The sequence below is a fragment of the Balaenoptera musculus genome, chromosome 8, assembly GCF_009873245.2.
Source record: "Balaenoptera musculus isolate JJ_BM4_2016_0621 chromosome 8, mBalMus1.pri.v3, whole genome shotgun sequence".
NCBI classification, from domain to species: Eukaryota; Metazoa; Chordata; class Mammalia; order Artiodactyla; family Balaenopteridae; genus Balaenoptera; species Balaenoptera musculus.
The window spans coordinates 10,228,058-10,241,392 of NC_045792.1; positions in this window are offsets into that span (position 1 = coordinate 10,228,058).

A 13,335-nucleotide genomic window follows, 5' to 3' on the forward strand; every position below is an offset into this window, starting at 1 on the left:
TTCTTTTTTGTGGTTGAGTAATGTTCCATTGTATATATGTACCACATCTTCTTTATCCATTCCTCTGTGATGGATATTTTGGTTGCTTCCATGTCTTGGCTATTGTAAATAGCCTTTGAGATTGTATTTCCTGACTTTTAATGCTGGTTACATAGATATTCATTTTATTACAATTCATTAAGCTATACATTTATGTATGTGTAGAATATTACACTATTAAAAAGTCTTCAAAGAAGAGTAAAGGAAGGAAGGGTTGGGAATTATGTTCATATTAACACAGCATTAAAACCACAAATAGATTTGAATAACTGTATTCAAAGAGGCAAGAATTCTTCAATACCAGGTGTCTCATTAATGATAGGAAACGTAGAGCATTGGAAAATATCTTTAGTACTCAGTTGTACCATTTTTTAAAAAATGAGTAACAGATTTTTGTTTGTTTTGGCTGCATTGGATCTTCGTTGCTGCACGTGGGCTTTCTCTAGTTGTGGCAAGCGGGGGCTACTCTTCGTTGTGGTGTGTGGGCTTCTGACTGCGGTGGCTTCTCTTGTTGCAGAGCACGGGCTCTAGGCGTGCGGGCTTCAGCAGTGTGGCACGTGGGCTCAGTAGTTGTGGCTCACGGGCTTAGTTGCTCTGCGGCATGTGGGATCTTCCTGGACCAGGGCTCAAACCTGTGTCCCCTGCATTGGCAGGCAGATTCTTAACCGCTGTGCCACCAGGGAAGTCCAATTTTACCATTTTTCATTCTGCTTTTTATTAGAGTTAGATTTTTTAAAAAACTTTTTTGACAGCAGGGACCTTGTCTTGTGAGGATACAACAGGACCTCAACGTTACTTGAAGAAATGAAAGCAAGGTTGCTGAAAGCATTGATGTTATTCTGTCCAGCATATTATACAGTTAACATTAGAGCAACTGCAAACATGCAAACAAACTCTAAGCAGAAAGATTTATTCCTCATAGCAGCTAACAGGATATGTTATATAATCAGGGCTAAGTCATTCACACTTTTTGACTGTCTCATCTACTGGTCTGTGGAAATTGATGCTATGGTTCTTCAGACTCTTCAAGCATTTTCTGCATTATCCAGAAAAGAGTTTATTCTGCTTGTCTGAAAATGAGTGGTTCCTATGAGTCAGGAATCCACCAAGCCAGCAGCTACTTGCAGAGACTAGTCACGCACAGAGGATGGAATACCCTGAACTTGATTTTCCTCCTTCCTCCTCTGGAATGGCTGTCCTGATTATTCTTACTCAGAGTCACTAAAGGCTGGAATAATGAGCACAGGTGGCAGTCAGACAGGAGACAGAAGCCACAGCAGTTATTTTAATGGAAATAATTTAATATGAAGATTTATTAACTGAAAAGTAGCAAAGGGAGCCCAGGTATCCTGGGAATAGTAGCTACAGGAAACAACTACCCCCCCTATTTCTGGGAGAACACAGGGAAGAATTTGTAACGATCAGCATTTAGAAGCTGGAAGAAAGGGGCCAGTGCTGGGACGAGGAGGAAATTCCAAGCTGATGAGTGCTGGTGTCTTTAAGAGGTGTGATGAAGCTGGTTCTGGGAGCACTGGGAAAACTGGCACCCACTGCTGCTGCTGAAACAGGCTGAGCTGCGGGAGTGAAGAAGTATGTCAGGATGACTCTTGAGAAGAAGAAGAAGCAGGGGAGGAACTGTCCCTTTTCCTTTTCAAGCTGTGTAGTGTCCCTCTGCCGCCCCCTACTGGCAGAGCCTAACAAGGAGTGACTGGCCAAGGAGAAATGAGGTTTGCAGAAGTTGCCCCCGTATGATAGCAGAGTGCATGAGTGTGTTTGAAGCTGAGAGACAGTGGTTTAATAAGCAGCACAGTGATACACTGTTCTTCAGAATTCTTAAGGATTATAGGGTGCATGCATATGAACAAAATAAAGCTGTAAAGTGCATTATTATTATGGTAATAATGATAATTTACATATGATTAACAACTTCCCAGGGTTTGCAAAGTGCTTTTGCATATGTCATCTGTTCAGAATCAAACTGGCAATCTGATGCTGAACTAAGTAAAACACAAAGAAGAATGAGAAGAACAAGTCAAAAATGATCAAAATAGTTAGTAATAGGGTAGTTCTCCACCCAGGGTGGTTCTGTCCACCAGAGAACATTTGGCAATGTCTGGAGACATTTTCTGTTGTCATGACTTAGGGGAGTGCTACTGGCATCTAGTGGGTAAAGGCCAGAGATGCTGTTAAACATCCCACAGTACACAGGACTGCCTCCACAACAAAAAATTATCCAGTTCGAAATGTCAGTAGTGCTGAGGTTGACAAACCCTGCGCTAGACTAACGGCCCTTGTTCTGTGGCCACAAGGTACCCAAGTGCATGATTCTGTCTTTGTACCGACACATGCATGGCACTGACTTATGATTAGCTGTTAATGGTTCTGTCACCTCCTCACTATACTATAAGCTCTGAGAGACCAAGGACTAGTTGTGCCCATGACACCTAATAGATGCTCAGTATACGTTGAGGAAAAGCCACAATGCCTTCACTTCAGCACTTGAATGGAGAGTAGATAAGTATAGCCCATCAGGCCTTTCTCTAGAGATATGCTCATATGTGGCACATAACTAGGATGATTAAATAACTTATTATTAAAACCCAGAATACATTCAAGAATTAAAAAAGAGATGCTATTAATAAATAAAATGAGACAATAGCTATGGCCTGAAATTGTCTTGGATAGCCGGAAAGTGTGGTTACTCTCTATAACTCTAACAAGTTTAAATGTCTGGTTCCTTCACTTATATGTTAAATTAGGAGAAGTAAATTAGGAATGAGGAGAGAAGGGCACTCTGAGGACAGAAAGAAGGGACAGTACCAGCAAGTAAAGGAACAGAAATAACATAAGAGATGTTCAAAAAGACCCAGAGCCACCTGGGGTCCTTTGGTGTAGGCAACAAGCAACCGCATAGTTGAAAACCCTGTGTGAGAATCACGGTATTACAGCAAGCATGATTAATTTTCATAATGATTAATTTTAAAAAAACTCATATAAAATAGAGCAGTTTAATAAATACTAGAAAGGTAAAACTCAGGTAATATATTTTACAAAGACTTTTATCCAAAATATTAAAACGTTTAAAATTTCAAGGGATAAACTCTCCATCATCCAGAAAAATGTACTTATTTAGCATAACCAGTCTTGAGAATTTTAGAGGACTGAAGCTGTGATAAATATATGTAAACGCAGTTCAACAGGGAGATGTGCAGGGGACACTAACACTGTTCTAGGAGAACTAGTCGAGTGCTGGGCGAGCCTGGAGGGAGGGAGGGGAGTTGTGCCTGCTGGGATCAGAAACTTTAGGAACAAGATGATCCCATACGATGGCTCTTATGAACACAAATTAACAAATAATCAACGATTGCCTTTCTTCTTCTGTTTTGATTCCTTGGTTTTCTTTCTAAAAATAATTTTAAAACGTTTGTATTATGGCAATTTAAGAACATACAACAGTAGAGAGAAAGGTAGCCCTCGTCCAGCTTCAGAAAAGATCAATCTGTGAGCAATCTTGTTTCTACACATACTGTTCTCTACTCCGACCAAATTATTTAAAAGTAAATCCCAGCTGTTAGGAGGTTTCATCTGTAAGCATGTAAGGATGTATCTTTTATTTTTTTTAAATATTTATTTATTTATTTATTTTGGCCGCGCCTGGTCTCAGTTGCTGCACGCGGGATCTTTGTTGCGGCAGCGGGCTTCTTAGTTGCGGCATGCGGACTCCTTAGTTGCGGCATGCGGACTCCTTAGTTGTGGCATGCATGTGGGATCTAGTTCCCTGACCAGGGATCTAACCCGGGGCCGCTGCATTGGGATCTTGGAGTCTTACCCACTGGACCACCAGGGAAGTTCCCTAAGAGACAATTTTTAAATAATTGCAATAGCATTGTCACATATGAAATAAAATTAACAACGACTCCTTAATATCATTTAATACTGAGTCAGTGTTCAGACTTCCCAGGCTGTCTTCTATGTGTCTTTTTATATTTGGTGGGTTTGAATCAGGATCCAAACAAATTCTACAGTGATTTTTTAAAATAACAGCTTTATTGAGATACAATTCACATACCACACAATTCACCCCTTTAAAGCGCACAATTCAGTAGTTTTTAGTATATTTATAGAGCTGTGCAATCATCACAACTAATTCCGGAACATCTCTCCCAAAGCAGTCACTCCTCATTCCCTGCCATTTTCTCAGCCCTTGGCAACCACTAATCAACTTTCTCTCTCTATGGATTTGCCTCTTCTGGACATTGCATGTAAATGGAACCATACAATATGTGTTTGTGTGTGTGTCTGGCTTTTTCCACATGGCATAATGTTTTCAAGGTTCATCCATGTTGTAGCATGTGTCAGTACTTCATTCCCTTTTTTTTGCTAAATAATATTTCACTGTATGAATATACTATATTTTATTTACCCATTCAACCACTGATAGCCATTTGTGTTATTTCCACCTTTTCACTATTATGAATAATACTGCTATGAACATTTATGTACAGTTTTTATGTGGACAGTTCTTTCTTTTTTTCCTATTCCCTTAGGCAGTTTTTTTTTCCTTCCAGCTTTATTGAGATATAACTGACATACAGCAGTGTATGAGTTTAAGGTGTACAGCTTAATGATTTGACTTACATATATCATGAAATGATTACCACAATAAGTTTAGTGAATATCTATCATCTCATATAAAGTTAAGGAAACAGAAAAAAAATTTTATTTCCTTGTGATGAGAACTCTTAGGATTTAATTTATTAACAACTTTCATAGAGTAGTGTTAATTTTATTTATCATATTGTATATTACATCCCTAGTACTTATTTATCTTATTACTGGAAGTTTGTACCTTTTGACCACCTTCATCTAATCCTCCCTCCCTCCACCCCCTGCCTCTGATAACCACGAATCTGATCTCTTTTTCCATGAGTTTGTGTATTTGTTTTTGAAGTATAACTGACCTACAACACTTGTTAGTTCCTGTTACACAACATAGTGATTTAATATTTCCATACATTTCAAAGTGATCACCATGATAAGTCTAGTTACCATTGTGGAAGTTTGTTTTCAGTTCTCTTGGGTATATACCTAGGAGTGGAATTGCTGGAGCATATGGAAACTCTCTGTTGAACTTTCGAGGAACTTCCAGACTGTTTTCCAAAGTGACTGAAACATTTTACATTCCTACCAGTAATCTATGGGGGTTCCCATTTCTCTATGTCCTTTCCAAAATTTATTATTGTCTGTCTTTTTTTATGATAGCCATCCTTGTGGGTGTGAAGTTCTATCTCATTGTGGTTTTGATTTGCATTTTCCTGATGACTAATGATGTTGAGCATCTTTTCACGCACTTATGGCTATTTTTGTTACACGGTGATTTTTCAAAGTATTGCAAATGTATTTTAAATTTCAGATTAAAGAGTTGGTAGCTGAACAGTCTCCAAAACTGATTTGCCTTTGATATATTCCTTGCTTTCTGGTATAAAGTGTTTCAGGCCCGTCTTATACGTTTCTTGCCCCAACCTGGATTTAGCCATTTCTTCAAGGAGCTTTGGGTAGTTTTAGTTAAATGTTATTTAGAGACCACAATCTGGGCACTGAGAATGCTTATTGCTACTGAAATGGTAATTGTCTCCAGGTCATTTCAGTGGGAAAAGCTAGAAAATACTTTTTTATTTCTTTTTCCAAGAGAAAAATACATTATAAGTGCATGCTTTTGTTTTCAATTCAAATTTAAGAATACAGAGTTTTAACTTATTTGATTTTACATTTATATCTCTTTCTCTTGTGCTGAAAATCATGGTTCCAATGATATTAACATAATTAATTATGCACTTTATCCTACACAATATATATTATACTTTCAAAGTGGCTGTCCCGGTGTGGTAACTAACAATATGACTACGGAAACCAGTTTAAGATTTGTTTGCAGTTCTTTTTGTCGTTAGGATATATCCTGTTGGTGTACACAGTCAAATGTATATTTTAAGGTAAGCTGAACTAATTCTTCTCTGTGTGCATTTTTTTAAAAAGAAATTAATTTTTACTTTTGATTTAATTTTTAAGCGGTTATGTAAATCATTTACATAGTTCCAAAGTCAAAACTATAAAGTCAGGTACATTTCGAGAAGTCTAACTTCTAACTGCATCCCCTCCACTCAGTTCCCTCTCAGCTCATATAAGCAATGATTTTTATTAGTTTTAGCTTAGCCTTCCTTTAAAAAAAAAAGATCATATTTATTTATTTATTTGTAACCTACCCCTTTTCTCAGATTAAAGGAATCTATGTACTCTCTTCTTTGCTTTTTTTTTTTTCCACTCAATAACATAACCTGGAGATCACCCTATAGACATATGTAATGAGCTTTCTCATCATTCCTTTTCATGGTTGTATAATACCCCACCGTGTGCCCAACCAGCCCCTTATTGATAGATACTTGAATTGTTATAGATGTGCTGCAATGAATAGCTGTGACATTGTGATAAGAAATATGTATATTTATGGTCTTCATTCTGGTTCCTGGCACAGAACTCCTAAAACCCTTGTAATTTCCTAAGTAATAAGGGTGATAGGAGCAGCATTTATTATAATATTTGGTTTTTGTCCTGGGTTCCTGACACAAGAGCTTATAAATCCCTTTTATAGTTTCTTGAGTGACAGGAGTCAGGGGAGCCTCTTCTATTGTTCATTATAAGCCTCTTTCAATCATCCTTGAGTTTATGCTAATGAGGTGACTCTTGGTTGGGCCCTTAGATAGCTTCGGGATATGAGGGCTGGTTACCAGAGGCACCATCCCTGTGATCAGAGGGTTGGCACTTTCAGCCCAACCCCCAGCCTCAGGAGAGGGTAGAGGAGCTGGGTATTGAGCTAATCACCAACACTCAATGATTTAATCAATCATGCCTCCATAATGGAACTTCCGTAAAATCCCCTAAATGATGGTGTTCACGGAGCTTCCCAGTTGGTGAACACAGCCATGTGCCAGGAGGGTGGCATAGCCCAACTGCATGGGGACTGAAGCTTCTGTGCTTGGGACTCTTCCAGACCTTGTCCTATGTGCCTCTCTATCTGGCTGTTCCTTTGCATCATTTATAACATCCTTTATAATAAACCAGTAATAGTAAAGTGTTGCCCTGAGTTCTTTGAGCCACTCTAGCAAATTAATTGAACCTGAGGAGGGGGTCATGGGAACCTCCAATTTGCAGTTAAATCAGACACAAGTTGTGGGTAACCTAAGAACCTACTACCAGTGACTGGCATCTGAAGTGGGGGCAGTCTTGTGGGACTGAGCCCTTAACCTGTGGAATCTATGCTAAGACCAAGTAGTTAGTGTCGGAAGTGAATTGCATTCCAGGACACCCAGTTGATGTCTAGAGAGTTGGAGAATTGGTTGGTGTGGGGAAAAAACTCCACACATTTGTTGTCAGAAGTATTGTGAGTAAAAAACTGTTCATAATGTCAAATTATAATTTTTCCATTTACCTTTGGGTTAGATTCCTAAAAGTGGGATCGCTGCTTAAAAGGTACGTACCAATGTAATTTTGTTAGATGTTGACAAATTCCCCTTCATAGAGGCTCTATTATTTTACAGTCCCACCAGCAACATAGGAGAGTGCTTGTTTCCCTACAACCTAGCCAACAAAGTGTATTGTGAAGTGCTTGGATTTTTGCCAATATGATAGATAAGAAATAGAAGTTTAGAGTAGTTTTAATTTTGCATTTCCTTGTTACGTATTTCTTATGTGTTTAAGAAAAATTTGACTTTTTTTTCCTTGTTCCTTTTTGATGGTATAGTATTGATTTTTTTTCTTCGTAGTTTTTAGAAGCTCTTTATATTTAGGGATTTTACCGTTTGTGATCTTAGTTGCAAATATTTTTTTCCCAGCTTGTCATTTGTTATTTATTTACTTTTTTGCCACAAGAGGCATTTATTTTTATGTAGTCAAATTTATCAATCTTCCTCCCTCTTATTTTTGAATTTTGAGTCACAATAAGGGAAGTTTATCCCACTCCCAAGTTATAGAACAATTAACCGATTTTTTTCCCCTGGTATTTCTATGGTTTCATTTGTATATTTAAACCTTGCATCTATTTGAATTTCATTTTTGGTTTATGATGTGTTTATCAAGTTTTGCCTTTTTCGATACGGCTGCCCAATTAGTGAAATGTTGACCTTTTCCAACTGATTTGAGATACCATCTTTATCACATATAAAATTTTTATTTTATTACATCAGTATTAAAACATATGCTTCTAATTGCTACTGATTTTATTTTGAAATGAGGTGATAGAGTTCATTACAAGTCTTCAGTCTGACTGGGTCTTTCTGTGAGTCGTTCTTCAGTAACAGCCCCTTTCTGCCCTATTAGCTTTAAAGTTAAAATTCTGTTTATCCAGTTATCAGGATGTTCTCAGTAAGTAGACCCAGACTCAGGGGTCCCTATGCCATTGTCTAAAACTAGTACAGGGAGAAAACAATGAATCTAAGGTGGAGGAGAAAAACACAAACATTTGTTATGTACTTATCACATGTCTTAATGCTGGACTAGACACTTCGCCTGTATTCTCTCATCTCATTTAGTCCTCACACTAATTCTGTGTGGTGGGAATTGTTATCCCATTTTACAAATGAGGAACTTGAAGGTACAGGAAGTTATTCTATGACCAAAACCAACTAAACACAGTTTAGGAATAAGGAATTAGGGAAAAGCAAAAGAAAGAGAGCATCCCCTGTTTTAAAGAGTAATATTTAGGGAATTCCCTGGCGGTCCAGTCTCAATGCCGAGGGCCTGGGTTCGATCCCTGGTCAGGGAATTAAGATCTCACAAGCCGCGGCGCGGCCAAAATAATAATAATAATAAAGAGTAATATTTAGTTATTGTCTCTAGCAAAGGGGGTAACTTAATTTGAAAATTTCATCTGGACATCTGAGACTTAGTCTCCCTCAAACCACTTTGGAAATCACAGATTTTAGTATTTTTCTAATGGGACACAATTTTTATTTCACAAATTAGGGCCTGGTTCAAAAGAGGCATCCTGTCTTAATTAAAAATTGTGACCCATTGTTTCAGGGGATTGCAAAAGACCTGGCAGAATTATTTTTTATGATAAATGTCACTACAAGGTGCTCTCACAAAGTTTAGTCTCTCTACCATTAGGCAAGATAGCTTTTAAAAAAATAAATTGTGAGGCATTTGGGGAGAAGATAAGAAGTTGTTGTTGCCTTAGTTTTGGTTTGTTTCTGTCTGAAAATAAGATGTAGAGCAGAAAAGGTAGGGAAAAATTAGCATACTTGAACAGGTCTAGAGCAGTGATCTATGATGACAAATTTGCTCATGAATGCATTACAGGAAGGAAAAGCGCTTCTCTCTTAGAAGGTGTAACACTGTAAAACTAGAACTGCATTTCATCTAGATCAAAACCCCATTATAAATATAGCAAATTACCATGACTTCAGCCAGGGGAAGTAACAGGAGATTATGCTGTTGGGTTAAATTAGTGACCTCGTGAGTGATCAGCAGTTCAAACCATCCTCTTCCTCTGTGGGGAGCCTCCCTACTTGATGTGTGCTTAGTCTGTTGGGTAGTATGATTTTTCTCTCTGTTCTTTTTACCTAATGAGAGATGCTTGGAGCCAGAGAATTTTGGTTTGGTTTTTCTTGAGTCATTTGAGAGGAAGTAAAATAAGCATCTTTCTGACTTCATCTCCAAAAGGTAAAACTAAGAAGGATCATTAAATAGAGATTTCTTGGTTATTCTTTAACTCCATCTTCCAATGAGCAGAAAGAAGTAAGCATGAAACGCTCTCTTAAGTTATATGTAAGGAATGAGACAAGATCCTGCTTTGGTCTCTTTAAGAGGCAGGAGCTCAAGGTTCTAATCCTGTCTCACTAATCAGTTGTGTGGACTTTGATAGCTGACAAAACCTCTCTGGGCCTCCGTTCCCCTTCTAAAATACAAAAGAATTGCTCAAAATCAGTGTTTCCCAAATTGTGTTTGTTAGAACAATAATATTCCATGAAACAACTGTTTTGTAGTTTAAAAGGTGCTCCATTTAGAAGCTGGAAATAATTTAAAACCCAGTTCACCCAGCTTACATAACAACATAGGGATCTTTACCTCACTTAACAAGGAGTTCTGAAATACTCTGCAGCTTAACAAAATCATCAAGGATTAGTTGTACTCTGTCTCTTTTCTATTGCATCCTCGCCACATTAGCTACGATTCCTTGATGGGGAGAAGACAGCTGTGGCAGTTCTAAGCATCACTTCTAGTTATGGCAACATTATAGGGGAAGCAAGATGTTTTCATTCTGAGTGTCTCTTTTTATCATTAAGAGAAATCTTTCCCAGAAGCCCTGTAGGAACTTCCCCTCCTGTCTCAATGGCCAGCATTATTTTTTTTATTTATTTTTTTCAAGTATAGTTGATTTACAATGTTGTGTTAATTTCTGCTGTACAGCAAAGTGAATCAGTTATACATATATATATATGTATTCTTTTTCATATTCTTTTCCATTATGGTTTATCACAGGATATTGAGTATAGTTCCCAGTGCTAGACAATAGGACCTTGTTGTTTATACATTTTGTGTATGATAGTTTGCATCTGCTAATCCCAAACTCCCAATCCATCCCTCCCCCACTCCCCTCCCCCTTGGTAACCACAAGTCTGTTCTCTATGTCTGTGAGTCTGTTTCTGTTTTGTAGATAAGTTCATTTGTATCATATTTTAGATTCCACATATAAGTGATATCATATGGTATTTGTCTTTCTCTTTCTGACTTGTTTCACTTAGTATGATAATCTCTAGATCCATCCATGTAGCTGCAAATGGCATTATTTCATTTTTTATGGCTGAATAGTATTCCACTGTATATATATATACCACATCTTCTTTATCTCAATGGCCAGCATTATTTTATGTGCCTGAGCTGAAACTGACCACTGGCAAGGGGAGTGGAACCATGGCTGATTCAAACCAATCATGATTCTTCTTTATGGCTGGGGGGGAGGCCTCCCTCCCCTGAAGCACAGGACTACACAGTGGGGGGTGGATACTAGAACAAAATCACAGATCTACTAGAAAGGAGGAAGCCATTGGCCAATGGTCATTGGGTGGGCAACCATCACAGATTGCTTTATGTGGTTAAGTGAGTTTGATCTTCGCTGGGTTAAAAAAGCCAAACAGATTCCTTTATAAGAAGACTTTTCAGAGCCTTTACTGTGCTAATGTGCATCATCTCTATGAGGGAGATATAATGTTCAACCTTTTCCAAACTTATTTGACCCCAGAAAACTTTTTTTTCTTTTCGCGGAGAATCCATTAACATTTCTAGGTCACCAGGGTTCCTCAAAATTTTAGGAAGTGCTTGAGATGAACTCAAAGATCCCTTCCAATGATCATATTCTATCGTTATCTATAAAACTAGATTCAGATTTGTTGAGATGCAAGAAATCTATCCATATAGCTACTGTATTGGTTAGGGTTTCTGCAGGAAACAGGTGATACATTCACATTGGGCAATTTGAGGAGATTTAATAAGTGAACTCCTTCCAAAGCTTTGGGGGAACCACAGAAGACAGTGCAGGATCCCTCTAGGCTTGATGAAGTGAGGGAAGCAAGTAGACTCCTGAACTAGAGACAGAGAGAACTGCCTGATGAGGGATGTGACCTCTAGTCGAGCGACCCAGTCAGTTCCTAGCAATCTTGCACACACATCCTCTGCTCACCTGCCGGGAATCCACATTCCCCAGCTGGAAGCCAGAGAGAGGGCAAGGCAGCCTGCTGATGTTTCCGAAGTGACAATGTTCCAGGGCACCCGGCAGGTAGGAACGGGGGGAGAGTGAGGAGGGGCAATTGAAAGATAATGAGCACAGCTACCCAACATCTCATTTTTTCCTAAATGTCCCCCTGGAGTCACCCTAGTATAACAGCTGGAGGGGCATAGCATTGAAGCCAGACAGACCCAGATCAGCATCTGGGCTCTCTCCTTACCTGGTTAAATGCTCTCTGTAGTCTCCTAAGCCATTTTGTAGAGTTTAGAGCAGCTCTTTTGTGTCAGATGTGCATTATAATACCTACCTTGCAAGAATGTTACGATGATTAAATTAGATTACCTACATAAAGTGGCTCATAATAGGTCCTTTCAAATGTCATTTTTCTTTTACCTGTCTCCTCTCTGCTATTGGCCAAATATACATTGAGAAACTACCATAGGCTGGGCACCATGAACTTTGACTATTTTTTGTCCACAGAATGCATTGGGCCTGTGGATTGGGGTGTAGTTCTACATCAGGTAGGACTAGATGACTCAAAAGGTCCTTCTACCTCCAGGAAAATATAATATTTCTAGATATTATTTCTAATTCAGCTTTAATGATAATATTTCAACTTCAGCTATGTTTTGAAAAATTTTGATTTGTGCTACGTCAGGGCACCCAAACCTGTTGGAATCACCTAGGGAGCTTTAAAAAAAAAAAAAAAGCAGATTCCAAAGCTCTGCCTTTAGGTCTGCTGAGACCAATCTTTCAGGACAAACCTGGGAATCCCTGTTTTTGAAATCCTCTCAGGTAAATCTGACAATCAGCTAAGTTTGCTTACCTCTGCTTCACATGGTATCAATACTATAATGTTGGCATATTCATTTGGCCTCTTGAGTAAAAGGCCCTGGAACAATGGAAACAGTCCCAGTGAACATCCTTGGGGAGGATTAACCTGCAAACATAGACTCAGAGAAGCACAATACAGCAGTGTGGTTTGATCAGCCACGACAAGCACCATCTCTGAAGAGAAAGTGTTTTTCCTTCTGGGTTGTTTTCAGTTTAATAGCTTGGTGAATGATTTGTCTGAGCCGCTACAAAACTATAAATGACATGCCTCATCTTGATGTCTTTGTACATTAAACCTCTCTTAGAAATCAGGACATCTGGCTCATTTCCCTTCTTCTAACTCCACCACTTCCCTTCTCTTCCAGAACAATTCAGTCCTGAAGTCATTAGGCGGGGTCTAGCAAAGTCGGCATCCACAGGGGGAGCTGGTGGAGAAGCTGTGGAAGCCCGGAGAGGGGTGTCTGAGCCCCAGCCCTGTGAGGTGGCAGTGCCCCTAGAAGGGCTGCCCAGCGTGAAGGGTCCGAGCCTGAGTGGGTGAGGAGGGTTACCATCCAGCACTAAATGTGTGGCCAGGGCTTCCAGACAGTGCGGGGGTCAGAGCCCATGCTTGGTGAGGAGAGCATCCACAAGGAGAGGTGGGGGGCACAGAGTGGGGAGTCAGAACTCGAGCATGAAGAGAAGGACAT